This window comes from Lissotriton vulgaris, chromosome 12, assembly GCF_964263255.1.
Source record: "Lissotriton vulgaris chromosome 12, aLisVul1.2, whole genome shotgun sequence".
In the NCBI taxonomy this organism is placed as follows: domain Eukaryota; kingdom Metazoa; phylum Chordata; class Amphibia; order Caudata; family Salamandridae; genus Lissotriton; species Lissotriton vulgaris.
Genome location: NC_141700.1, coordinates 70,892,693 through 70,920,280, shown reverse-complemented (window position 1 = coordinate 70,920,280; position 27,588 = coordinate 70,892,693). Strand labels below are relative to the sequence as shown.

At 46.1% G+C, this 27,588-nt stretch overlaps 1 protein-coding gene and 1 pseudogene across 1 annotated transcript in view; one reads left to right on the top strand and one right to left on the bottom strand.

The window, feature by feature from the left end:
- ABHD17A (abhydrolase domain containing 17A, depalmitoylase) overlaps nucleotides 1–27,588 on the top strand; it is a 101,445-nt gene that overhangs the window by 25,772 nt on the left and 48,085 nt on the right. The window lies entirely within an intron of this gene.
- On the bottom strand, nucleotides 11,117–12,572 carry LOC147673330 (uncharacterized; annotated as a pseudogene).

Sequence of the window (27,588 nt, the reverse complement as noted above, 5' to 3'; positions counted from 1 at the left end):
GCAGTGTGTAGATTTGGGCTGGTGTGAGAGTGGTGGTGAGGAGGAGGCTCGCATGATGGGTTAGCTAAGGGAGGTCCGCGAGGTCATGCACGAGGAGCTGGTAGTAGTATATAGTGATACCTTCACTTCAAACTCTGGCCTTATTTTTGACAGTTCCGGCCAGGATTCCTGGCCGGAAATGTGATGGGTCTAGTCTTAAATATGACAGCTCTAGTCACGGGAAATTTGACATCTCTGGCTGGAAACCCTGGCCTTAAATTTTGACAGGGCCTAGGCGCAGGCTGGTGGCCTTAAATTTGACAACTCTGGCAGGAAACCCTAGTCTTAAATTTGACAGGTCCTGGCCTTAAACTGTTGGCAACAAGTGACAAGTGGCACTAGTGTTGAAAAGGGTAAGCAGCTGCCCCGGAAGGGGGCGAATGTTATGGTGTAGAGGTATACGCCTCTTTTAGGGGTTGTGGCTTCTCAGAATACATATAAGCCTGTGTTAGGAGCCTGGTATAGCATGCAACCGTTGGACTACGTGAAAGATCACCATGGCCGAAAAGAAGAGCTACATCCCATGTGCGGGAAAACACTGGCTTGGTGGCTCACAGATCCCCGTCAGTAGCTTTTACAGAACCACAAGCCCTTTGGTAATGGACGAGAATGCTCAACTAGAAGAACCTATGGATATGGGTTGCGACGTTACTGCTTTTGGCTGTGGGTTTGCTAAGCGCTTTGGCGCCCCTAGTTTCAAGGATTGGCGGTGTCCGGTGTCCCCGATTAAGAGCGACAGCTCTAGTGAGGGTTCGAGTGGCGACTTGACGGTTGAGCAAAGCATGCTCTTGGAGTCGGAGGATGCGGAAGACAACATAGTTCCGCCTAATACACCCGTCTATGAAGACGTGGATTTTCACGAGAGTCTTTTTCCTGAGAATGTCCCTGTTCATAAGCTTGATACAAACGTGGAAGATGAGGGGGCAGCGGTTGTTACCGACTCTCAAGATGTCAGAACCGCTCCTGATGGGGCATCGCAGGATATTCCCGCCTCTCAAAATGTCAGAGCAGCCGCTGAGGGCTGTGAAAATGTGAAGGTGAGTCAAAATGTTATGAGCAGCCATTTACAGAAGGATGTATTTCTATTTCTACAACTATCGAGCACTAATAATTCGTTTTTTTGTTTGTGACCCTCTAGAGAGCAGAACCAGTGGGATGCACTTACTTCATAATGCACCAAGAAAATTATCCTAGGCCCCCTCCTAATACGCACATCTATGAAACCATGGATGTTCAGAAGGCTATGAGCCCTACGGAGGTAGTTGTGCAACAGCCTGGTACAAGCGTTGAAGATGAGGGATCACCGATGGATATTCCCGACTCTCAAGATTTCAGAGGTGCTGCAGAGGGTGGTGAAAATGTGGTAAGTCAAAAAAAAAATGTTAGGCGTAGACCCTTTACATGTAAGTTTGTTGTCTTTCTACAGCTACCGGGGTGTTAATATTTATCTTTTGAACCTAGGATGAAACACCGAGAAGAACTGAGGCCCAGGGGCAGACTGCAAAAGGTCGCAGCTTGAACTTGTCCTGTATATGCTGTGCAAACCAGACTGGAAGTTCCACAAAGCCGAGTTCACCTATGCCAATGGAATGTGAAGATGGTTCTAAGAACGACGAGTTTGTAAAAGCAACGGCGTGGTTCCCCAGAGACACTATAGCTGGTGTTAAAGGTTTCGCAGCTATAGTTGTACGAGCGTGTGTCAAACGGGACTATTACAACATGTGTTTCGGCCATCGTGTTAGGGACCCTCAACAGGGGGCGCACGAGTGTCTAGCCGAATCATACAGAGACCGAATGATACGGCATATATGTAGTTTGCTTGATCCTTACAAGATGTATAAGCTGCTAAGGGTGGTGCACGGTCTGAGCGATGAAAATAATTTTGTCCACCCTAACATGTTGAAGATCTTGATGGCGACAGTCAAGGAGATACGCTACGCCAACGACCCCTGCGCAAAACTAAGAGGCATGCCAAATGCCTGTGCGTGCTGTGACAGAAAAATGATAGAAAGACTTATAGAAAGGCGCATGTGTAATGTGTATCTAAAAAGCAGAAAAGTAGTGGCCCTGGCACCACAAAGGCTATTTTATAATAGCTAAGTCCTGAGGTATTGCTAAATGCTAGCGTGTATTAAAGTAGAGTCTTAGAATGTTACACCCAAAAACCGTATATGTGTGTTAAACCGTACTTACTACGCATACTGTGAAAAGATATGAAACCCCTTTGTCTGTGATATGGTAATACTCATTATTTTTTAATAAAATGTTCTTACACAAAACAAGCGTCTTTCATTTCCTGTACTGTAATGACTGCTAACATGTCGGAGGGTCTGTTAAGAAAACTTTATTATGATACAAGAGGGGTTGGCAGCTTTGGAAGCGGCGCCGCTCTATATAGAAGGGCTAGGGCTGAAAAGGAGTCGGTAAGCAGAGAAGCTGTGAAGACATGGTTATCAGGAGAGGAGGCGTATTCACTACATAAACCAGCCAGAAGACGCTTTAAGAGGCGTCCTACAATCGTTAAGGCGTGTATAGATTATCAGTGGCAGGCGGACATAATCAGCCTTCAAGATACTGCAAAACATAACGACGGCGCCTGTTATATATTAACAGTCATAGATGTGTTGTCCAAATACGCGTACGCAGAGGCGTTGCGTGATAAAAGTGGAGCTAGCGTCACGGCCGCTTTTAAAGCCATCTTCGAGAAGGGGCGTATTCCTCAAAAACTACAAACAGACGCAGGAAAAGAATTCTTAAACAAGGCATTTCAGAAATTATTAAAGCAGAACAATGTTCAACATTTTGTAACACACACAGAGGTAAAAGCAGCGGTTGTAGAAAGGTTTAACAGAACTTTAAAGTCTAAGATGTGGCGGTATTTTACGGCCAACAATACGTACAGATACGTGGATGTTCTACAGGCTTTTTTAGCTGTATATAATGCCAGTTATCATAGGACCATCAAAATGGCACCTGAAGAGGTAACCCCTAGTAATTCGTTAACTGTTTGGAGAAACCTGTATGGTCCTAACTTTGGGACAAAGGTGAAGAAGTCTGTATTTAAAATTGGTGATCACGTAAGGATTTCAAAACTGAAAGGAGTCTTCACAAAGGGTTACCAACAGACCTTTAGTGATGAAATATTTATAGTTGAAAGTGTGGAGCTTAAGGAAGGGCTGTATATTTACAGGTTAAAGGACTACGATGGGGAAACGGTGTCGGGCTCCTTTTACAAGGAAGAGTTACAAAAGGTGCCCTATGATCCGAGCAGGGTGTACAGGGTTGAAAAGGTTCTGAAAAGGAAAGGTACAGGGGCTAAGAGCCAGGCATATGTCAAATGGCGCGGATGGCCTGAGAAATTTAACAGTTGGGTGTTGGCCAGCTCCCTGAAGGGTGTGTGAGCTAAAAGCCGCTGCTACGATGGAGACTACACCCTTTTATATAACCTTACCATCCAACGCTTCTAAGGACATGTTCCCCAACAATCAGATTTCTAATTACACCGTCAAATTGGCTAAGGCTGTGGACCTGAAGGGGGACTGGGAGGTTGCCCTAACAGAAATACAATACCCTAGAACATGGAATACATTTACCGCGGCCGAAACCAAGTTTCACATCAAGAGGGAACAGGACCCCACCGGCATCCACACATCCTTCCCGCCCGGGTACTACCCACACGTTTCAAGCATTATCGAAGCCATCAACAAATCCATAGCCGGTATAGAACCACATCCGAATATTCATCTGGTGTTAGATAATGTGAGAAGGAAGGTGTTTCTTAAATCCATAAATCGAAACACCCTGTTTAACTGCTCAGGTAAATTAAGAAGGATTTTAGGGACAGTACAACATGTGAAAAGCCCCGTGGAGCAAGATCACACGTGCCCCGATATTAATGGGGGGTTCTACACGCTCTACGTGTACAGCGATATTGTAGAGTCTCAGAGGATAGGTGATAGTTACTCACCGTTGTTAAGGTGGGTGCATGTACAGGGTGATAATAATACCATGGTCAACATACAATTTAACAAACCTGACTACGTAGCAGTTTCTAAAAACCATTTTGACACTATTTCAATTATGATCTACGATGATCAGTCTGAGCCGGTGGCCTTTAAATACGGGAAAGTTATTGTCAAGCTTCATTTAAGGCCTAGACACGACAGAGGGTATTAGGCAGCCATCATGGCGGTTATGAAAACCTACGGAGATCCGTCTATGTACAGAGACTATTACAGAAGTCAAGCCGGTTATGGAGGACCACCGTACTTTCAAGGTTCGCCTGTTATGTACGGGGCTGGATTAGGAGGATTCTTTAGGAGTCTGTTTAGAAGAGCTATGCCTTTCCTGAGACGCGGCTATGAAATTGCAAAGCCTCATGTTAAGGCGGCTGCCACGAACATTGCCCAGGAGGTGGTGGGGTCTGTTACATCGGCGGTTGCAGAGCGCATGAACAAGCAGCCTCAAGAAGGAGCTGGTCTGATGTATAAGCCACGCGCTAGTGTCAAAAGGAAACGGCGTGTTTCCAGACGTCGGGGGCCCCCAGCCCCCTATAAAAAAAGGAGGACCGTTTCAAAACGCCCTCAGAAAAGAAGAGCTCCAAGACGGAAGAGAGCTGCAAAGAAGCGACCCGGCTCTAAAGTAAATATTTTTTAAAGCCTTGTAAACACAACCATGGCCTTCGTACATTGTGGATCTGGAGAGTGCGCCAAATCAGAGTTGGACTTGTTTAGTCTAAAACCCACACAGACAAGCATCGAAAACAGCTTCTTCATGGAGGTGTCGCCTTTAGCAGCATTGACACCGTTGGCACCTATAGAGTTTTATGTGTCAGGGGCCACGGATATGTATTTGGATCTCAACAACACGCTGCTGCATCTTATGTGTAAAATCGTAAAAGCGGATGGGACAGACATTGACGACGGTTCTAAAGTGGCACCAATCGCTTACCCTCTAGCGACCATGTTTAATCAAGTGGACATCACCCTGGGCGACCGACTCATCACCCAGAACGATAACATGTACGCCTACAGAGCCTACATAGAGAGTATTCTAAATTACAGTAGCGATGCCCTTGACACACAACTTTCAGCCGGTCTCTTTCACAGGGATACACAAGGCCATTTTGAAAGCACAGCTCTGGATGGTGATAATAAGGGCTTTATAAAAAGAGCGGGGCATGCTACAGCCAGCCGTACCTTTGACCTCCTGGGGCGCATACATTCGGACCTCTTCTTCCAAGATAAACTGCTCATCAACGGAATTGATCTTAAGATCAAGCTCAATCGTAACAAGGACTCATTCTGCCTCATCAACGGGGATGCGGAACAGTACAAGCTGAACATACTGTCCGCGAGCCTGTTTGTAAAGAGAGTGAAAGTGTCCCCGAGCGTCAGGCTAGCGCACGCCGAAGCTTTGCAAATATCCAACGCCAAGTACGCTGTGGAAAGAGTAGCTCTGAAGGTATTCAGCATCCCTGCAGGTACCCGCTTAACACAACAGCAGAATCTATTTCTGGGACAACTACCAAAGCTCATCATCATAGGGTTTGTGGACAATACAGCTTTTAGTGGCACCTATGCCTCAAACCCCTTCAATTTTAAACACTACAACATCAACTACGCAGCGCTGGTCCACGAGGGCAATGTGATTCCTGCAAAACCCTACACACCCAGTTTTGCAGCCGGTCATTACATCAGGGAATATCAAGGACTGGTTTCGATAACAGGAAAGCATCAAAGGGACTGCGGTGTAGCGGTGTCAAGAGAAGGCTATGGCCGTGGATACACGTTGTTCGCATTCGACCTGACACCGGACATGGAAGATGGCGATCACTACAACCTGGTCAAAAATGGGAATCTAAAAGCTGAAATACGATTCGCAGCTCCACTGGCGGCTAATGTGAACATGGTCGTATTCTCTGTATTCGACAGCATCATTCAGATCAACCACGCAAGGCAGATTTTGTTTGACTATCTTTAAAAACACTTGTGAAATGGATACTGTGCAGATACGTGACTTCTTAAGCAGACATAAATACGCTAGGAAATACTTTTTGGGTGTTTTCCCTAGCGACGGGTTACCAACCGAATTGGGGGCAGAAAGACCATGCACCCTGGTCTTTAACACAGACCCGCATGACCAGCCTGGGACACATTGGGCAGCCATGTTTATAGATGTTGACAAGGTTACAGTGTTTGACAGCACCGCAGAGTTCCCTGAGCACAGACTCTATACACCCCCTATATTCAAGTTTGTGAAAAAAGCTGCAGCTGTGGTGGAGTATAACAAGCTAAGGGTGCAGGATTCCATGGCCATCACATGCGGGGAACACTGTATTTATTTTATCAGTAAAATGTCCCAGGGTCTTTCATTTAGAAATTTCTTAAAGCTATATCCTGGGGATCTTGTTAACAATGACCGTATAGTTGCGAAATATGTGAAAGAAAACACCAGGGTGTCGGTCAGACCTGTGAAAACAGAATATGTACCTTGTCAAAACTGTAAGGGTTTATAACTGTTGTATGCTTAATGTTGATCGTATAAAATAAAAGACATTATATTTTTTAAAAACATGCATTCAGATTCGTTATTTCAATATACATGCGTCATAAAATGTTTTTGAAAGACGACCGAGACGGTTTGTAAAGTTATAACAAGGTGTTTATTACAAATATTTTAGTTGACAAAACTTTATTGAAGAAACCTGGGAATAAAAACCACACACATTTAATCAAAAATCCATGCGAAGGGTGATTTAGGCACTCTCTTTTTTCGAGATGGCACCGACGGTGCAGGAGTAGTCCATTTAGGGGATAGCCTTGGGACCTCAGAACCTGTAGGCGATGGCAGTAGGGGACTCTTCAAATTGTCTAGCAGTCTGCGGTGTTCATTATTACCAACAAGCGTGGAGGGTATATTGAGTTCAGCAGCGGCCTGTAGAAACTGATCCCAGCCTCTCGGTGCATTTTGAGGCGTTAGGATTTTGGGGTGTGTGAGACCTTTGATTAGATCGTACATATGCGACCCTACAACAGGTTGGCCCTTGTAGAGGAACTCTCCTCGATCATTCCAAGAGGTTAGGTCTTTAGAAGCGGCTAGTTTACTCATGAGCATCTGCGCAGCCCCTCTGTGCCGCGGGCCTATATTTTTTAGGAGTTCTCCAACAAAGGTATCTGAGGCTGTCGCACCATCGGGAGGCGGTTGTAGAGGCTGAGGGTCGGGGGCCTGAGCAGCTGGTAGTTCAGAGTCTGGGGTATATAGGGTCAACTTGTTCTTCTCGGTATTCCACTGGTTGTAGTAATTTAAGAATTTTTTGAGAGTGCTGGTGTATAGGTTGGCCTTGTCGTAGGGGTTTAGATCAGTCCTGCTCAAAATGTCTTTAATTTCAGTATCCAGGCGTAGAGTCTCATTTCTACGGATATCCCAGGCGTTGTCCGATGAAGACCCCATTTGCTCCATTTGCTGCCTAGGAACCAGATACATTTTTGTGGCATGGTCCATCACTGACCCGATAGGAGGCTTGTAATTACAGGTATAGCTATCCCCAGCAAGTTGCCTATAAAACCTCCAGACTGTTTCACCAGTTTCTTCTTGGTGATGAGTGTGGCCCTTTTATTACTGAGCTTCTTGATAAGCCCCTTCTTCTTCCTCAGAACCTGTAACTGACGCTTTGATATTGGGACGTTGCCTTTTAGGGTGTTTAGGGCTATTTCTGAAATGGCAGCCACTAAATCGTCAGAAGCTGTTGCCAGGATGGCCTTTCGATGTTGGGGGCTGGCTTTAACAAGCATTTTCAGGAGGGCTAAATTGCGGCGTAGGTGTGCAGACATGGTCACCACTGAGCGTTATAAGGGTGGGGCTGTAAATGGTTCTAAAAGACATCAGCGCTGCTTTTTATAGGTCCTGGTCTTGGGTTTTGGGGTGTAAACTACCGGTAGCTCTGGGGGAAAAATATCAGCCCTTAGTCTATAGTCTTCTAGAGTTTCATTTTTTAAGTCTACCAACAGGTACCCGTGGGGTTTTGCTGTAGCGTCGTTAAAGGCCTCCATGAAGAAGTGTGTGTTTCCTGGGTACATCTGTTTAGCGATGACGGCTATTTGCTGCTTGTCACGAGGGTTTTTAAATAAAACAAGGTATGAAGCGTTGAGAGCTATAGACCTACTGTTCTTGCCTTTGTAAAACAAGTTCTGCACAATGTAGCAGATGCTTAGATTGCGATGATGTGAATATTGAGTAAAAGCTCTCTCTAACTCGGGATGATCACCACCTTCACGCATCAGATCATCAACAATTATCATATTTACAAGGGTTGGGGGTAGTAGCTCATCATCGTTGAGGTTATCCGGTATACCCTCTATAAATTTGATATGTGGGAACCGGCGGCCCAAATCTGTATAAAGAGGCTGCCAGCATGAATAAAGCCACACAATGTTGTTAGGGGTTTGTGATAAAGCAGAGCCGGCATTTTCTAACAGCTTTTTTATAAAGTAGCTTTTCCCGCAGTTTGAGGGTCCTGCTAGCACGCAGGAGAACGGATGCTGTAGCCTAGTGTCCATGCTGCGGCTGATGGTGTCTCTCTAATGGGTCTAATAGCCATAAGGCAGTGTTTTATAGTCGCTGGTCAGGACCCTTTTATCAAAAACAACTCGCAATGTTTTATGTAGAGGCTGTGTTGTGATTTCCCACTTCTTTTTGGATCTGACTATGCAGGGCTGGTTCACGACTATGGTTTTAGCATTCTCAGAATCGTCTGCTGTAGCGTATTCACGCACCAGGTTCTTCAAACTATCAAAATTGATTTTTAGGGTGTTGCTGACATTTAATGTTATCCCTTTGACCTTCATACACACCTTGTTCTTGTTGGTACGGTAACTGTATGTTTTAGGCCCAGAGGAGGTGAATTCATTTATAAACTCATCCTTATCTAGCTCACTGGTTAGATTACCCAGATAATCTCCCAGAGGAGGGTCTTCATCCCCCGGTTTGCTCAGAAAAATCACAGAATCTGTATCGTGATACAAGCAGCGATCCTGGAGCTTATCCATAACCCCGTAAAGCTCTAGACGAGCGTGGGCTGTCGTGAAGCAGGCTATGAAAATGTTTATGTTGTTACTCGATGTGGGGTACTCTTGGGCGTATTTCCAACACAAAGCCGCGGTATCGTCATCGATAAAGTCGCAGCTGGCCACCTCGTAGCATGGGGCAAACAGGTACTTGAACAGTTCATCAGGATCTGATATTAAGGTAGTATTTGAAAGGTTTGTGCGCTGTGCAAATTTTCCCCATAAGGAGTTGAGACAGAGTTTGGCTAACTGTCGGCGTGCAGGATTGACCTCTATCAGATGGGGACGTAAATGGATACCCTCGTGAGTGTAGTAGTTGTCGATGTATTTCTGTTTTGCATCCTGACTAGTACACCATTCAGGATACCCTGAGGCTTCCTGTTTGTCTCTGAGAAACAAATTAATGTAGGGGGCAAAGAGTTGTGTTGTAGTGCTCTTAAAATGCCACACTTCGTGCACTCTACCTAGCCTGTACCCTTTCTCTAAGGCAGCTTGTACCTCGATGCTACACCAGGTCCCTGTAAGCATCCTTTGTTCATCGGTGTGTCTGCAGCCGTCAACTTCTTTAAGCATCGCACATGTTCGACAGAGGGGGAACACCAGCTTGCCAGCGACTCTGCATGGTAACACCGGGAAGTAAAGCTGCTTAGGAGGATAGATTTCACATTTGATAAGCCCAAAGTATTCGGATAGGGGCTTAAAATCTCTATAGATGATGGTGGGATGACCCAGAGGGTACAACTTCATCTTGTTCACAAAAGGGTACAGACTGGTGAAATCATAGTAGTGTATTTTCTCACCCTCACCAGCGGCCTTGTACAGTTGTATGGCATTTGTACGTCCCCCAAATAAGGCATCGCGGGGCTCCAGAGGTGTGGGTAAATCACGAGTCTTAAGAAAAGAGCAGAGGTCTGTGTCGGTTTTTAACATGTCTAACCACTCGTGCTCCCAAAGAACTCGCATAGCAAAGCCCTGGTTTTCAACATACTGGGCCTTTGTCAGAGTACGTCTGTATAAGTGTTCAAATTTGGCACCCAGCATTTTGTTATACTCGTGGGGCTTGTAACACTTGGGGCAGCCGTGGTAAAAACAACCGTTGAATTCAAAGGCCGTCGGCACACCCTTAATTACAGAGAACCCGTCCAGGTAATAGGGGCCCAGGCGGTATTCACCACCCTGTAAGGCATGTTGAATTTGTATGTCTTCCTTCTCAGAGACGTGCATGAGCCATTGGATAGAGGGGGTTGAATAACGTTTCTGTTTACCGTTATAAAGGTCTGGCGGTACTAGAGCTATAGTTTCTGGCCTCAAAAACATGTGTTTGTAGATGGACATACACATGGATGCCAGAGTGACGTTTTGAAATGGGTCTATGTATTCGACTGCATGCCGCGTTTCAGGGGTTTTGGATGTCGAGGCCTTGACTTTCTTAGGCAGTGTCTCAGGCTTCAAGACCGTTACTTCTTTAGTCATAGACACCACAGCATCTCTGAAGATGTTACAAGCTTGCCGTAGGATCATTACATCAGCCTGACAATAAGCTTTCAACTCTGTTTGAAAGTGAAACTCCTTTTCACGGTTTTCAGAGTACCATTGTAGAAAGCTCACTTTCTCATCAGGCATCATGTATTCCACCCCGTAGCTGTCGGTAGGAGGCATGGGTCCCACATAATTCTGGTTAGCCCAGGTGTTAAAAAAGTGTGGAAAATAACCTTTACACCCTGGGAACCCAAAGGCCTTTGGCAGCTTGCTCAATTTCATGGGTAGGAAATTCAGGGTGTCCATGAAGCGTATTTTTAAAGGGCATACCGTCATTAGCATCAGTTTAGACCCCTGGGTTATGAGTTCCACCTGTATCTTTTCACGAATCATGTCTCGTAGAATAAAGAAGGAGTCATAGGCTTTCGAGTTGTGGGCGAGCATGGTATATCCTTGGAATTTGGCCTGAATGAAAGTGCTCAGGAAATCACCAACGCACGTTCGTCCCTCAAACTCCCAGCTGTCGTCGGAAGTTAGATGATGGGCGTAGATATAGTTAGGCTGGTGCACCCCCGTCTCTTGTGTGCACTCTATATCAAACACTATATAGTCCTCTGTCTTGGTCTGAGGTAGACCTTTAACCATATAACACTGATGGTTGGTGCCTGACTCGTAAGACACATGACAACGGGGACATATCATACCTTTGCACTTGTGATCCGTTGCCACATACCGCCCACACTCACTGCAGTCCTTTTTAGGGACGCATGTGAAAGATTTCTCGTGTATGCTCAAGCAGTTTTGCGAGCGACAAAACATCCTACATGTGTCGCACCTCACCTTCAGGGTAGCGTCTTCTATACAGCCGTCCCTCTGACACATCTTGCAATGCATTTCACATTGGTGGTATGTTTTATTGCTGTATATATGGTCACAGTAGGCGCACACATACCTGGCCCCCAGAAAACCTTTAAGGTTCAAGATGCCGTAAAAATGATTTTCGGCGTGGAGGACATATACGGTCTTGTTTCTCACAGGTCCCCCGGTTGTAAAGTACTTCCAGGAACCGTTGTGATGAAGAACTTTCACCGTCACGGCAAAATAGTTCTCAAAAAGACCTATATCGCCAAAGCCGACCATTCGGTCAGGAGGTATTTCAAGAACCTTGTGGGCTTCAGCAGCTATAGACATGATGACAGCGTCAGGGGTCTTGCGAGCCATCAGCAGCCCCACGATGCTGGCCGCCAGACATGTGTTGGCAGAGGGGCTGTTAAAGTTGAGCAGCCACCTCTGTTTCTTACCAATTATTTGACTGTAGAGTATACTTTTTAAAGGTCTGGAAACACCCCCCTCACGCCCACGTACAATCAGGGCTATGACTCTAAAAGTGCCATAGGCGACTAGTTCAGCCTTACTCTGTAAAAGCCTTGAGAGGTTTTCTAAAAATTGCACAGCGTCAAAAACATCTCGGGCCTTCCGCCTGGTGAACAACGGAGTGTCAAAACCCTGCCCCTGGAAGCGGAGTTGGAAAAAGTCATTAGGCCCCACATTGTGTAACAACCTTTCTATGAGCTCCTGCACAGCCTGATGTATAGCCCGAACACCATGATCGGATGATGTTATTTGATGGAGGTTAATAAATCTAAACTCCTCATAGTGTTCTACGGCCCTAAACCTCTCTACATTGCGAGTGTAACTTCTAACACTCTCTAAAAACAAGGGTTCTGGGCCCTCATCAGTAGGAGTGTGAGTTGCGGAGGTGTTCTCTGTTGTGTCATTTTGGGGGGTCCTGGTGGGAAATGTCTCAGGGGTCTTTGTAAACCTGCGGGTAGCGCATATTCTAGCCTTCTTCAGCTTATTTATTAAACGCCGGCGTTGCTTTGTACTATTAAGCCACTTTTTTTTTCTTTTACGCGCCCAGGCTTTTCTAGACACCAGGCCCCAGCCTATCTGAACAGGTTGGGCGGTGTCGTTGTACGACTTGTTCATGGAGGCATCCGCTACAGTGCCACCCCTAGGTCCTTCTGAATGTTGCGGTGTTTGGAGTTTTAAAGCCAGCCCCCCTACCCCCTTCAAAGGCCCGACCCTGGGTATGTTAGACCCTGCACCTATGTATTGTCGGTGTTGAAGTGTTCGTTTATATGTTTCTGGCGCGGGTCTTGAAACTATGGTACAGTGTTTTAAGGGGTCTAGGGAAACACTGGGGTCTAGGGAAACAGGTGTGTCTTGTTTGAAGGGTTGTGAGGCAGCAGATGGACGCTGCTTGAGCAGTCTTAAGAAGCGCACAGACTTTGTCACTAACCTCTGGACCTTAAGGGTATATTTTGGGGGCCTCTTATGAGCACCAGTGGCTGTGGGGGTCTTTAGGGGCCTGTGCTGCCATAGTCACGCCCGTATAGCATGTATGTCTGCCACAGCCGCCTGACACTCCTGGAGGATCGCTTTTTTACACCTCCCAACCCTTTCCACGATCTTCTGATGGGCATCCCTCGTGTACCTGGTCTTGGATATCCCCACCCCCCCATTTTAGGTTTGCGGCGAGCGCCTGGCGTTTTAGTTTTCGAACCGCCATCTGCATCTCTTTTACATGACCCGCAAATACCTCATATGTGTTTACAGACTCATCTTGCGCCTGCTTAGAGGGCCCCACCTTGCGAGGCCTTATAAAGGGCTGCAACGCCTCAGGACCCTCTTTACTGTTAACAGTCTTAGACCCATTCTGTAAAGCCGGTTCCGCTAGTGTTCTGGAAATAGGGACCCCCTGCGAACACCCTGGGGCGGACAGGAACGGAACATTGCAAACTTTGTATGGCAAACTCGGCTGTACCCCGTGGGTCCCAGTGGTATTGTCATCCACACTTATTGCTGAGGGCTGTGTGGGGTTTATGACGGCCGCGGGGATGGACACTGGACTGTACCCGGGGCTGGCAGAGGGGCTGGACACTGGACTGTACACGGGGCTGGCAGAGGGGCTGGACACTGGACTGTACACGGGGCTGGCAGCGGGGCTGGACACGGGACTGTACACGGGGTTGGCAGCGGGGCTGGACACGGGACTGTACACGTTGTTGGCAGCGGGGCTGGTGGGGTCGTATGCCCCCTGTGGGGTACTAGGGGACAAAGGGTATGACGATTGTGATGAGCTGTCGTTGTAATCCTGGGTCCTAGCTTCTAGGGTTCTACCTAGGTTGTCTGCCATCCCCCTCATCATCTCAAGAGCTGGGGTATTCACGATAGAAGGACCTTCTAGGGGTTGCGTATTATTATCACCCATTGAGACCCTAGGCTGGGCCTGCACACTTACAATTGGCTTTGGGGGCTGTTCAGGGGCGTGCACCTCTACATGCACAGTTATTTTATTTGGCCCTGTTTGTGGTTTCTGGATGCTGGGTGAATGCGGCGTTGCAATAGGGTTACTGAGGGCCTCTGCTATCTGTAGCTTAGGGACCCCCGGTTTCAGCTTCAGATGTTTCCTTGAGAGGCGTGATGTTTTAAGGGGCTGCGGCGGCGCCAGCTCTTCTACACCCCCCGGTACAACTACCGCCTCCTTGGGGCTCCCTATTGTATAGGCCTCATTCAAGGGTTTTACAGCCTTTTTTACAGATAGGTCCAAGGGGTTATCATGGGGTTCAGGGGTCCTAGGCTTCTTCTTCTCGGGGCTTAAGGGTTTTGCCTGGACCTCTGGGAGCACCGCCACCGTCTTCTTCAGGTTTAAGGGTTCTGTTTGGGGCTCTGTGAATACCTTGGAGGACTTCACACGTTTTAAAGGGTTGGGACGGTTCTCTGAGTCCCTATGTTTCTTCTTAAGGGCTGCAGTGTTTGTGACACCTTTCCCTTTTGATACGATGAGAGGGCTCAGACCCCCATTAGCTGTTTTACACAGACCCTGCCCTGGGTTATCTGTGTTTGTCAAGACTCCGCCAGTGCTGACTCCACCCCTGTGCAGAATAGATTGTTGTAGAGGCTTGTTCATCATGTTTGGTGTGTAGTGCGCAGAGAGTTTTTCGTGTCGTACACGCCTACTCACGCCTTTTGTAGCGCTTCTGCTGTTCTGGACGGTTGCCGTTATGTCCCTTAAGGGCTGCGCCGACCTCTCTTCAGCAGCATGTTTCTGAGCCGCTTCTAAAATATAAACAGAAAAAATATATATGTTAGAGAAAGCATAAAAGAACACATACAATCAACACAATCCTAAGTTCTACACAGCCACCTTTTTATATAGGCCTTGCTACAAGTCGTTGTACCCTTCTGCTTGAGAGTCTGTAACACCGCTAGTACTTTTCACACCCTTTGTAACAAACACACCTGATAGAGGTCTTTTTACAACTCCTTTCTTTGACGGTGGTTCCACTTTTGAAGGTAAAGCTTTCCTCTTCAAAGGGCTTTCTTTTGAATCTCGCGCCGCCTCTTGTACCTCGACGCCTTCCGGGCATAACGTTGGTGTGCCTGTAAAGAAAAAATAATACCCAGCCTTAGTCATCTTTCGGAGGAGTCCCCCTACACACCCTCAGGGTCAGGACTCGGGCCTACCCTACAACTCGCCAGCGTCTTAGACAGTTTAAATAACAGGGGTCTTTTTATTTACATGTGGGAACTGAAGTGTTTTGCACACTGTTCAGAGCTCCTTGAGCCTCGAGGTACACCATAAGATCTTCAAAAACTTGTTGTAGGTCGGGATCATAAGCTGTAAAAGTATACATACAGGAGACCCTCATTAGAAAAAAAGAAACTTCTGAGAGATTGGTGTACAACACTACATAGAACTACACAACTCAATATATATATATATATATATATATACCTGGCTGCGGGGTTGTCAAGTCTACGACGTTGCCAGTTATTACATGGGTGTCCATCGAAGGTGGTATATTGGTGGCGGCTGCTTTTGCAGAGTCTTGCATCTGTATTAAACAACATTAAATAAAAGCGCCGGATTTAAAACACCTTTCTTAAATAAAGCGTTGCAATTTTTCAAAAAGCGTTGCATGTGTTGCTCTAAAACACTTGTTAAAAAAACACCCTGCGCCCTATCCTGTCATTCTGGGTAAAGGACTTAATGTACAACCAACATCCTACCCTGCAACCACTGCGCCTGTGTACTGGGCCCTCTTTTGTAACATGTACATGCCACTTTTCTCTTGTAACACCCTGCTTGCGCCCTCTTACATTTGGGCATGCTTTTGATACTTGCGCCACAATTGCCTACATAGCGCTTATTCTTATGCTGGAGTGTCTGCCTTATATTGCAGTATTGTACCTCTACTGTTACTTTGTACTTTTTTTGTAACCTGCACACATTTCACTTTTTTCCACCATTAATGCACCGTTTGCTATCTCATGTATTTTGTTTGCTCACAATTGTCACTTTTACCTCATGTAACTTATCGTTTTGCTTTTATACTTTGCGCCCGTGTAATTTTCGTTCCTATTGTGAAGCGCTCTGACACAAGCGTGTGCGCTACATTTTGCACTGGGCTTATGTAAAGCGCTCTGCCTACTTAGGGTAAAGTTCGCACTATATAAAATATTTTTAAAAAAAGGGCTGCTGTGCAAAGCTAGCCCCTACAGGCATTTTTTTTTCTTTCTGTTTGTATCTTTTAGGTGCCTGTAATCTGTAAAGCGCTGTGACACTTTCAGGTAAAGTTTGCGCTAAATAAAAAAAACACACCGGGACTGTAGGGCAAGGCCCGCCCCTACAGTGACGAACTGTTGACATCACTGGAAGGGGCGGACCTATCCCTACAGTCACCGAGGAAGCCTCTCCGCCGCCATGCTGCCGCTGCTCCAACGACCCACGTGGATCCGTGGGAAATGCCCCCTGGACCCTACGGACGGAACACCAGGACCTGTGTCCAGCCCCAGACACCCCCGAGCAGCGCCTTGCTGAAGCGGGCTCTGGGGACGTTTAAGAAAGAAAAAAAAAAGCGCCAAAACGAGGCATGCGGACCAGAACACCGCTGGAGCCTGCAAAGAGGGGCACAGCGCCTCAGGGACCCACAGAGCCCTCCACCCGGAGCCCCCGAGCAGCGGCAGCCACAAGCGGGCTCTGGGGCGATTTAAAAAAAAAAAGCGCCAAAACTTGCTAGACGGGGCACAGCGCCTCAGGGACCCACAGAGCCCTCCACCCGGAGCCCCCGAGCAGCGGCAGCCACAAGCGGGCTCTGGGGCGATTTAAAAAAAAAAAGCGCCATAACTTGCTAGACGGGGCACAGCGCCTCAGGGACCCACAGAGCCCTCCACCCGGAGCCCCCGAGCAGCGGCAGCCACAAGCGGGCTCTGGGGCGATTTAAAAAAAAAAAGCGCCAAAACTTGCTAGACGGGGCACAGCGCCTCAGGGACCCACAGAGCCCTCCACCCGGAGCCCCCGAGCAGCGGCAGCCACAAGCGGGCTCTGGGGCATTTGCTCAACAAAACAAAAAAAAAAAAAAAAAAAGAAAAAAGCGGCAAACTCGACCCTCTGAGGCTCGGAGCCCCGAGAACATTGGAGCCCGCCGCACCCTCTCCCCGAGCAGCGCTACGGAGAAGCGGGCTCTGGGGGGGGGGGGGGGGGGGGGGCATTTGGTTATAAAAAAAGAAGTAGCACAAGGGCCCTGAGCCCCACAGGACACCCAGCCCACGCCCCAGCACCCCCGAGCAGCGCCACGGAGAAGCGGGCTCTGGGGGGCATTTGGTTATATATAAAAGAAGCAGCAAAATAGACACTCTGGGGCCCGGAGCCCCAGGACAACAGGACCCTCACACCCCCCGAGCAGCGCCACGGAGAAGCGGGCTCGGGGGTATTTGATTATAAAAGAAGCAGCACAAGGGCCCCATGAGCCCACCCCTTGGACAGCCTCACAGCCCCAATCGTACCCCCGAGCAGCGCCACGGAGAAGCGGGCTCATTTTAAAAGGGCCTCATACCCCAAAAAACACAGGACCATGGAACCCTGCCCCAGAGCCCCCAAGAGCAGCTCCACGCATACTGAAGGACCACCATGCAGACTCTTTTAAGGATCCTGACCCATACTTCTGACCCTCAAAACAGCGGCTTGGTGAGTACAATAATGCTTTATTTATTTTGAAATTGCATGCATTGTATATTATTTAAAGATCCTCTGGTAAGCTGGCAATACTAATGCCTCAAACCCTTTAACATTTATTAGCATTACATGTACAGCATCCTGGTAAAATGTTTCTATGCTCTGTAAAATACAGGTTTCCCCCTCTGCATGTACCCTTCTAAGGCCTACAACATTATGCCCCTTAAATACAAACACTGCAAACTGCTCCCGCCCAACAACACCGCCTCTATTAACATTAAATACATACACACATAGCTTTAAACTCAAACCTTCAACAACGCCTTTATTCATTTTAAATACATTTACATTTCATGTCTTGTAAAAAAACTTCATTGGCACCATTATTCCCATTAAACATGTTGCAGCGCCTTAAACATTAACAGTTTACAAAAGTACTATTTAGCATTTTTCAAAACTACAGTTTTGTATACTTTAAATACCACATACACACATCCTTGCGTCATGCTTTATTTACCTTCCTTAAATTGTCACAGGCGGCTTCAATTTGGGAGAAGTTGTTCAGGTACATTCTTGCCTTAAGATCCAAGGGTTGGCTCTGGGACTCCAAGGCAATCCACTCGCTCCCCAAGGGTGTTGAAGGGCTTGTTGGTGCAGAAATCCTCAAAGTGCAGCCAAAAAACAATCCAGGCCAGGCAATCCCAAAGGTTTCTTGACTTGGTTGTTGGTGAAGGAGTCCACAAGGTGCAGCAAAAGCAATCCACGCCACACGCTTCCAGAGGTTTTCTGAATGGGTGTTTGACAGTGTTCCTTAAGGGGGCCTTTTTATACCTGTCCAGGCATGCTAATTAGAAGCCCCCACACCCTTTATGAGTTGAGGGGGTTTAGAACAATGTCATGGGGGTCTTTGGACGGGAACTTTTTTTTCTATCCTTGTACATTATGCTGTATACATCTGTTACTTACACTCTGGGCCTATCTTGGGAACAGTAGGGTTATCACCGATGCTGGGGTGGCCATCGCAAACATATCTAAATCTTCTAGACATTTTTATAATGGGCCTCATATGTTAAAGCTGTTTGGTCCTGCTCCTGGGAAGTGGGGACCCCCGGGAACAGGCTCTTGTCCCAGCACTAAACCCATCACATGTCATCTTTGCAGCCAGAGTCATCAAGTTTGGGCCTAAACTGACATCTTTCCAGCCAGAGTCATCAAGTTTGGGCCTAAACTGTCACAATTCCTGCCAGCATGTCACGTATGGGACCAGGGGCTTTGGGGGTGTGTGAATTACATCCTAACAGTTGGCACCCTGTTTCAGGTTCTCATGGGAAGATTTGCCACTACACGACATCTGTCTTTTTCAACATCTCAAAGCACAGGGTGGCAATGGTTTATTATTTTATAACAGGCCCAAGCCTCCCTGGGAAAAGTGAACATGGTTGGTGCTTTTTAAAACAGCCTATGCGTTTCCCAACAACTACATTTTAAAAGCTCCCCTTTTACAAACAGTTACTTCTACAGAAAGATCCTTTTTTTCAAACATAAAAAACACCTCCCACACAACACCTCCCACACCCTGGGCTGTGGACTCAGGCCTGCTCAGCAGTTGTTCAGCCTACAGCTGTCTGCAACCCCCAGTTTTAAACATGCAGACATTTCCACCCTACATGCACACACTTTTCTTATACACTTTTAAACATAACTGTTACTTCTTGAGAATATCCCAACATGTCACCCCTTTTAAAACCAGGCCTGTTTCAGGCCACCAGCCTGCGCCCAGGCCCTGTCAAAATTTAAGGCCAGGGTTTCCAGCCAGAGATGTCAAATTTCCCGTGACTAGAGCTGTCATATTTAAGACTAGACCCATCACATTTCCGGCCAGGAATCCTGGCCGGAACTGTCAAAAATAAGGCCAGAGTTTGAAGTGAAGGTATCACTATATACTACTGCTGGTATATCCAGCGTCTTCTTCCGCATGGATCCCACTGCGGTCCAGAGAGGACGGACCGCGGGGCATGCTGCAAGAAGATGAACCATGTCACTGGACATACGGACGCACCTCCATCTGGAGGAGTGGGGCAGCAGACCGCAGAGCCGTGCCAGCGTCCAATGCTAGCCCTGAGGGATCCTAAAAAGATCATCCAGGCCTCTCTGGTACTCCCTCCCTCTCCATCCCCAGGTCATGCCTTTTGGTCATAGATGATGAGCACAGAACATACCCGAAGGTATTGTGTTGTGCCCACTGGTCATGATTGCGAGGCATGATGCCCAGTGAGTACTGCATTAAGTGGGCAAAGAATATCATTACAGTACCCAAAACGTTAATAAAAAAAGATATTAATGGGATATTATGGTTCTCGCTGCAGTCACGTACTAACCTAGAAAAATAAGAAATGTCTTGGTTCAAGGTAAGAAGGAGGTTATAGGGACCTCATTTTTGCAATTCGAAATCTGTAAAAGCACTTTGAACGCTTGGCTTCCCATCTAGCAGAGCAAGAGGTCTCCAAGGTGTCAGAGACAACACAGATAGCACTGCAGAGGATCTTGCACAAAGACGACGACAGCGCATTATATGGACCTAAGGCAATCAACCTCAAGCTATATATTTATGGTACTGCAGGCAGGGGCGGCCTTAGGCATGTGCAAGCTGTGCACCTGCACAGGGCCACCAAACCCCAGGGGCCGCCACGCCAATATATATCCTTAATATAATAATCCTCTGAGGATGGATACATATTTGCGTGGCGGCCCCAGGCAGGGATTTGGCAGCCTCCGGCTCTTTTCCACTTCCAAACACCTTCCTGAGCCCCGCCAAGACCCCATCTTCCGGGGCCCCCTACCTACGCTCCCTGCCCAGGGCCGCCATGAGCCTAGAGCCGCCCCTGCTGCAGGGCATGACCTTTCACTATGTCCTGTGCATTCGTTATACAGCAGCTTAGGGCATACATGGTCTGCAAGCAAGATCTGCAAGTAAATGTGTAACACACAGGTCATGCATGGCCTTGTCCCGTGTGCTCTTGCATCTATATTGGTATAGAACCACCTGCATTGAACATGCACAGTGTACGGGCTTTGGCCATGTACTCTACAGACAAGACCTCTCTGTAGCATGAACAAAAAATTATTTTAAGCCGAGTCTTCAGCTGGCTTCCAAAGGGCACGGAATGCACATGCATGTGTTATGCAAAAGGCATTATTACCTTCAGCCACACAGGTCACAGGTATTGGTCATACAGTGCATGCACTGCTTTGTTGATTACGTCCTGAGATGTCGTTTGTGGAATCCTTACAAAACAAGCATTTGCAATTCAATAGGTCTCATTTGCAAGAGTTAAAGCTATTGACATTGTAAATGACAATGCCTTTTATTTACCTGTTTTGCTAATTAACACATAAATAAAAGGCATTGTAATTTACAATGCCAATAGCTCAAACTCTTGTAAATGTGAGACCTGCTCAACGAAGCGGCCACCATTGTCCAAGGCTGCTCAGACAGTGAAAGCATGCATGGAGCATTGAATGTTGCAGGAACGCATGTTGTGCCTGCAATACGAGAAAAACATTAAAGAAATTAGTGCTTACAGACTAAAAAAAAATGTACAGTGTAACAACCAAAATAAATGGGCCAGCTCTCGGATGGGATAATATAGGAATTCCAACATTAGAGGATGTCATGAGAGGCTCGGTGGTCAAATCCTTTCAAGAACTTCAGCGAGAGTACCATATGCCAAGAACTCAGTTCTATAAATACCTCCTATTTCGACATGCTATTTACCCAAGTATCTCAGGGTTGGAGGCCCTCCCAGAATTCAGTCCGATTGAGGCTAAGATCTTTATGGGAGGTTTGCAAGATCATAAGATATCAAAGATTTATCAATCCTTGGTGAACCATGGCTCCACTACGCTGGATAAACTCAGAGAAGCATGGGTTGGACATGTGGGCGAATTGGGTGGAGATGACTGGATGGACAGTGCACTGGCTTCCCCTAGAGGAGCAGCGATATCGATGAGTTTTCGTCTCATTCAATTTAAATACCTTCACCGGGTTCATTACACTAGGCTCAGGATCTGGAGGGTGGCACTGGTGGCTTCCCAGATGTGCCTGCGCTGTGGACGAGAAGAGGGGTCCCTAATGCATACCATTTGGACCTATACAGCGCTCACAACATTTTGAAGAGGGGTGTTGGCTTGTTTGGTGGAGGTGTTGGGGTGGGAGCTTCGCTCCTCGCCGAGATTGACAATTCTGCATATCCTGGAGGGTATAGGAGGTAACATGTATAAGAGGCATCTATCACTACTGGGGCTGACTTTGGCCCAAAAAAAATTTGCATGGCTGTGGAAGGCGACGGCTCCTCCATCTCTCTCGGCATGGAAAAATGGGCTGGACTTTAGCAAGGGGTTAGAGAGTCTGATCTTTAAGGCCAGGGGCTGCCAGCACTAACACCCCAACATTTGGAAACGATGGGCGGATTACCAAGGCTGGAATTAGACCCAGTGCCCCCAGTGGATGCCTTGATCTGTGGGCCACTAGGGTAAGAGACTGGGTGTGTAGTAAAGTGGTGGATTCGCTGAACTGGATGATGTGGTGACAGCCGGGAATGCAGCCATGGGTTAGTGCAACAGGGAGGGGGGGGGGTCAGGGTGCTTATGTTATATTTTATTTTAAGATTTTGATGATGTATAAACTAACTGTCAAAGACTCTGACCTACAATGTTTGATGTGGCAGATGTTTCCTGGGTTAAAGGGCACTGCACTGTATAACTTTTGCCATAATAACATTTGTTTTAAAAAAAGGGCCAGTCCTCATGTGAGGTTACAAATGAAAGAACGAAGTACTAAGGAGAGACTAACAAGCCTATCAACGAATCAGAAGCCAGCATTTACGAAAGGGCAATGACACAAGCCAATGACAAATCTGGGCAGAGGATGGACGGGACTTCAAATTGCATACTCTAATATAGCATGCCGCAAAGCAGCGCATGTGCTGCCCAGGCTCGACCTAAAGAAGGAGGAGCGAGAGGAATCCTAATTCCCTTGTCCACCTAACTGACAGTCAAAACACAGATATGAAAAAGGGAAAGAGTTAATGCTAAGAAGGGTCACTTAAACCCACTGATATAAAATCCCAAGTGGATTGTAAAAACTGCCCTCACTCACTAGATAGTGGCATGCTTCATAGGACGTACTACAACACTCTGGTGCAGACTAACACTCGGAGTGGAGCAAGGATGTGTTTATTAGTCACTACCATATCTATTTAAGGGATCCACTTTGCAGTCTAGATTAAAACTGTCTAAGAGGGGGCCCGCCCTAATTTTATTTAATACCCCCATGGCAAGGTTAAAAGCGTGTTCTATTGGGGTTAACTTTGGGAAATTTCTGCCTTGTCCACCTCTCTTCTTCAATCAAAAGAAGCAGAGAAGACGACAAGGCAGTAATTTCCCAAAGTTCAGACAAAGTAGTGACTCTTAACGAACATGTCATTTGTGGTGCCATGTGAAGTCCATGGTAAAGGTTATAAAGCCAACTGTGCCTGGAGCACTTCAGTGTATTTTCTTTTTTTTAAATAAATATATATTAATATTACAAAGTGGCATTTGTCCCTCGTAGAAATAGTTACAACCTTGTTACATTAGGAGATTAATTTATTGGTTTGTCAATAACTCTGCCTTTGTTTGACGAATCTTCACCAAACTTACCAAAACAAAGATCTTCCATCTCAGCTAGTCCTGGAAACTTCCGGAGTGAATCGTCAATCGGGGACCGAGGAGAGAAAAAAAAGGAGGATCTCTTACGATCAGTAGTCCACGAAAGTCGGGCAGGATCTGAAAAGCATTTAAAAACAAGCACTGGCATTGCCTTTGGTACCTTATAAGTGTTTACCCAGGCAACAGATGATGTTGTTGCACCAAGGATATTGTGCTGCATAACTAAATAATTATAAGGTCCCAAAGGTGTGACCTATTGGCTATGCCAGTGCTTGTTTGTCATGTGGTGCATTACCACGTTTCTTTCAGTCTAAACTCTAAATCTACTGTTAGAAGAAAAACCTTTAGTCAGAAAAGCCTGCATCAGCAGATGTTCTTTACGGATATCTAAAATATGGAACTCAGCCAGTTCACGTATTAGCATATTTAGCAATTATCTATACGTCTGGAATGAAGTAAAAACCGAGGGGCTTATTACAAGCATCACTGAATGAAGTTGCAAGTTTTGAACTCTTTTCAAATCACACCACTGAAAATTTTGACCCTCAAGAATAAAACTTCTTCAGTGGAAAAATATGCTTAATTTATTCTGCTGAAAAATAAGTTTTCAAAATGTTTAAGTGCTGGGGTTTGTTCCCAACAAACATCTTTTTGCAGAATCTCTCTTGCATTTGCAATAATTTTCTGAAACTTCACGAAAATGTGCCAATATTCTCAAAAAACTTCACAAAGTGTGCGGCAGCGAGGTCATACGATTTCACAGCCCTAGAGTTTCAAATAAGGTAGATGCTCAGCCTTCCACTCAAAATCACCATTGCACTTCATGCTAACAAATCCACGTGCTTGTAGTCTCAGTATGGTGGAAAAGCCAGGCTGAGAAGTCCAAATGTCCCAGCACCCTCCTGGTGTGGCCATGCTGGGGCACTTTCATTGTATAACATGGATGATGGTGGCCCTGCACTATAGAACCAAATAGGTGCACTCTTATCTCACCCTGTCACCTCTGGAAGGGGTCTTTCCAAGACAGATAATAAATGTATTTAAATTAACAGTTTTAATATTGCTAATATATTGATTGCAGGTAATTTGATGTTATGAGTACCCTGTGGAAAACATCAGCGGCTGCTGCTACATATGGGCAGTTTGGCACACAATCTGACTGCAGACCTGCTCCTATGGCGAAACCACACTGGCTGTGCGCCCCAGAGGTGGCCGCTTGCTGGGGATTGGGCGCTCCTCACCCAACTCCGCACCCGGCCATGGACAGTGAAGAGGAACTGATATTCAGGAAAAATAAGTTTACAGCGATAATCGGTGGGACAAAGTGCACTACTGATATAGTTAATAGAGGAACTAAAACAATATAACTCCTGCCCAGACAGAAGTGATATAAAACAAAAACACAGCATCTCACATCTGCTGAGGCTGTAACCGGAGTTCGTCTGCCGTGTAGCCAATAAACTGTCATAATTCACCAGCACCGCTCGAGTTGGTATTTGCGGTCCTACGTGGCAGTGACTAAGGCTTGTGTGAGCTGCAATTTTTTTTTAACCCCTGGGAAACGTATATGGAAAATGTTGTAACCTGAATTAGCTTTTTGTGTAGCAACCACCAACATTGAAAATTGGACATTTTGCGTCAGTTTATGGTGCAAGCTAACACAATGGTTATGTACAAGAAAAACTCAGAAAGCAGTTACTGGTCCAGAATACGAAAATTAATTTTTCCGAAAAAAAACAAACTGTTTACAATTTGCAGTTTGGCTGGATTCCATTGGATTGAACATTATCTTGCTGTCCAGAGGAAAACTGCTCTGGCGAAAAGCGCAGGCCTCTTCATAAATGAACCGGACTTGGTCTTTTTGATAAGCCTTTTCACTTCAGAAGCTGTCCATTATGTGCAAACATCCAGGCTGGCTGATGAATAGGCACATGATAAATATATGGGGGGCATCGTGCTTTTTTCGTGGCACTTGGAATGCTCCACCATCTCTGGGACATCCACAAAACCCCTGCCCTGCGACAAACACATGTTCCCCCCTAGAAGGGCAAGTCTTCCCTTCCAAGCTCCGAGCTTCCCTTGCTGCAGCCTCAGCAGAGGCACCACCAGGGAAATGCTGTGGCAGATTAACGTGTAAAGCACACACCGTACTGAACCTCTCTGTGACAGAAACACAAAAAACAAAATATGGAAAGTTTTTAGAGGACAGACCATTGGGAAGTAAATACAGAGAATATCGTTGCAGTAGCTGGTTTCAAGACCTGCATTCTATACTCACTTAAGGCTAACATTATTATATTTTCAAATAGTAGGGTATGGCTGGGTTGCCTATGCTAAGATTGTTGCTCATGTTTTTTTCTTCTTGTCACCTGTGCATTAGAGCCGGGTGGCAGGAAATCCAGGGGATGTCAGTGGGTGTGTAAAACCTTGCGATTTTTTTCCATGACATTTAATGAAATGTCACAAGAATTTTGCTAAATTAACCCTTTGTAGTGGAATATGGCGTGGAGGTCTCATATTCTATTTTTGTTTGTTTGTTTTTTTTTTTTTTTTTTTTTTTTTTTTTACCCAAGTGTGCACCTCCCTTAAAAACGTCTAGAACGATATTAGCATGAAACTGTTTTAGCAGAAAAAATGTCTGTACAAACCAGTGGTGTCCCATGGGTATCTCGCGAGATATGTTTACATTGTTGGGCAGTGCACGTGTAGGAGGAGATGGGAATTGTGGGTGCTCGGCGGTTTCTCTTTCGGAAGACCGTCTTCATTGGTTTCACAAGGCCAGTTCTGCAGAGACTAGAAGAGTGAAACATTTCTATTTCTTCCTCACAACAAAGTTTTGCGAAGGTCGTGATTTTCGCCCTTTGCAGAACATACCGCCCTTTGCAGAACATACGAAGTATTACACTTTACCTTCGCTGATATTTTGCATGTGGAGCTCATTTTCGCTCCGATCAAACCCAGTGAAACGTGTGCTGGAGGTCTCTCTGTAACATTCACAGTTTGCAAAGCTTTGTCTAAGCAGAGTTGCAGACTTTGCTTTCTTGAGTACACTTTTACAGCTTTTCTATGCACAGTAGCAAGGCCCTGAAAAAGAACAACCACCGCCTGATTTCGAGTGACTCGTTAAAATCATTTCAGGGAAAATCCCCTTATAATATCGCTATGTGATTTTGCTCCAAAATTAAGTTTTTCTCTGAACACTGGGGAATGTGTGGTAACTGTTCTACGAAGGATATATATATCTGATGCAGAACCGCTTCTTAATGTTTAATTCTGATGGATACAACGTATAATTTACACTGTTGCGCAGTTTTCGATAGATTTTCGCGAAGGTTGCACGATAATAAACTTTGCAATCACTCTTGCTACTGGCTGCCATCAAATCTGACGTCCTTCTACCTCGGGAACAAAATCTGCCCTCCCCCCTCCGATGGGGCACGGCCAGGCCAGCGAAGGATTGCCTGGGATTATATGGTTTTTTGAGATTAAGGAGAAATATGAGTGGCATTTTTCAACGGCTGAGCTGGTGGCGGCCAGGAACTCCCGCCTTTGGTGAGGAGGCAGGCCCCCCTCGAGTTGGTGCTACGTGCCCCTGGCACTGTAGGATGCAGACATCTGTTTTTTTTAAAAATTCAGCTGAAGTATTTGACGGATTTCATTATTTAAAAAAATTAGGGATTTTTTGTGTGAGCTCTTTTCTTCCTTGGGGGCGAGTTTGAAACAATCCGTGTGTAGCCTGCACTTTCTAAATGGAAAAGTTATACTAATTGGCTTACTACCAACATCTTTTCGCAGTACTTCCAAGATTCAAAATTCAAGCTAGAAACGTGGTTCTGGAACCAGGGTGTGGTGTTCACACCGCTTTTAACCGGTTCCATGTGAAAATATGGACTGCAATAACCTCTCTTGCAACTACAGTATTAAAGTAAAGTTTGCCCAAATGTGGAATTTACAAAAATTCTGATACAGTGAGCATTTGTGTAGCATAGAATCTGTTGTTAGTGTGACCTTGCAGTTTTTTGCAACATCTGGGGGTGATTTTCAAAAAGGTTCAGGCGTTCCCATCACAGGCCAGAGTTTGATTCATTCACTTCATGGAGATGTGTGGTCAGTGAGATTGTGGCTCGGTTGAGAGGGTGTCAGAAATGACGTTTTTAAATTTGTCGGAGCCATATTTTGACTTTTATTGCTTAATCATGCAACTCAGTTGCCACTTATTTAAGTTAAGGAATATGGTTTTTTTGGTAAATATTATTTTTAAACAGATGCTCAGCA